The 908-nt window shown below is 58.7% G+C and overlaps 1 long non-coding RNA gene across 1 annotated transcript in view; it reads left to right on the top strand.

Moving 5' to 3' along the window:
* Positions 1-780: 780 nt before the first annotated feature.
* Positions 781-908, top strand: part of LOC118159070 — a 467-nt gene continuing 339 nt past the window's right edge. Inside the window, exon 1 of the long non-coding RNA XR_004746985.1 lies at positions 781-832. This is a non-coding gene — a long non-coding RNA (uncharacterized LOC118159070). The remainder of the gene's footprint in view (positions 833-908) is intronic.

Below are 908 nucleotides of genomic sequence, written 5' to 3'. Positions count from 1 at the left end.
GCTCCCCCTGAAGGCCTCCCAGTGACTCCCAGTGACTCCCAGTGTGCCCCAGAAACCTCCAGGTTCCCCTACGAGCCCCCTTTTTTTAACCCAAAAGCCAAATAAGGACTTTTTTGGGGGGATCTTGAGGCCTCAAAGGGTTTTTTTGGTGCACTCCCGAGCGCGCTGCAGGCCTCCAGTCGTCTTCTGATCCTCCACAGGTCCACCAGGGCCACCCAGTCCCATTTAGCTCCCCCTGAAGGTGTCCCAGTGACTCCCAGTTTCCCCCAGTGTGCCCCAGAAACCTCCAGGTTCCCCCACGAGCCCCCTTTTTTTACCCCAAAAGCCAAATAAGGACTTTTTTGGGGGGATCTAGAGGCCTCGAAGGGGTTTTTTGGTGCACTCCCGACCGCGCTGCAGGCCTCCAGTCGTCTTCTCCTGATCCTCCACAGGTCCACCAGGGCCACCCAGTCCCATCCAGCTCCCCCTGGAGGCCTCCCAGTGACTCCCAGTGACTCCCAGTGACTCCCAGTGACTCCCAGTGTGCCCCAGAAGCCTCCAGGTTCCCCTATGAGCCCCCTTTTTTAACCCAAAAGCCAAATTAGGACTTTTCCAGATCCTCCACAGGTTCACCAGGGCCACCCAGTGCCGCCCAGTTCCCCCTGAAGGCCTCCCAGTAACTCCCAGTGACTCCCAGTGTGCCCTGGAGCCCTCCAGGATCCCCCACGAGCTCCCTTTTTTACCCCAAAAGCCAAATAAGGACTTTTCCAGGTCCTCCACAGGCCCACCAGGGCCACCCAGTCCCATTTAGCTCCCCCTGAAGGCCTCCCAGTGACTCCCAGTGACTCCCAGTGTGCCCCAGAGGCCTCCAGGATCCCCTACGAGCCCCCTTTTGTACCCCAAAAGCCAAATAAGGACTTTTTTGGGGG

This window comes from Oxyura jamaicensis, unplaced genomic scaffold, assembly GCF_011077185.1.
Source record: "Oxyura jamaicensis isolate SHBP4307 breed ruddy duck unplaced genomic scaffold, BPBGC_Ojam_1.0 oxyUn_random_OJ66576, whole genome shotgun sequence".
Taxonomy (NCBI): domain Eukaryota; kingdom Metazoa; phylum Chordata; class Aves; order Anseriformes; family Anatidae; genus Oxyura; species Oxyura jamaicensis.
The sequence above is the reverse complement of the archived record's forward strand: the minus strand, read 5'-3'. Positions and strand labels throughout refer to the sequence as shown.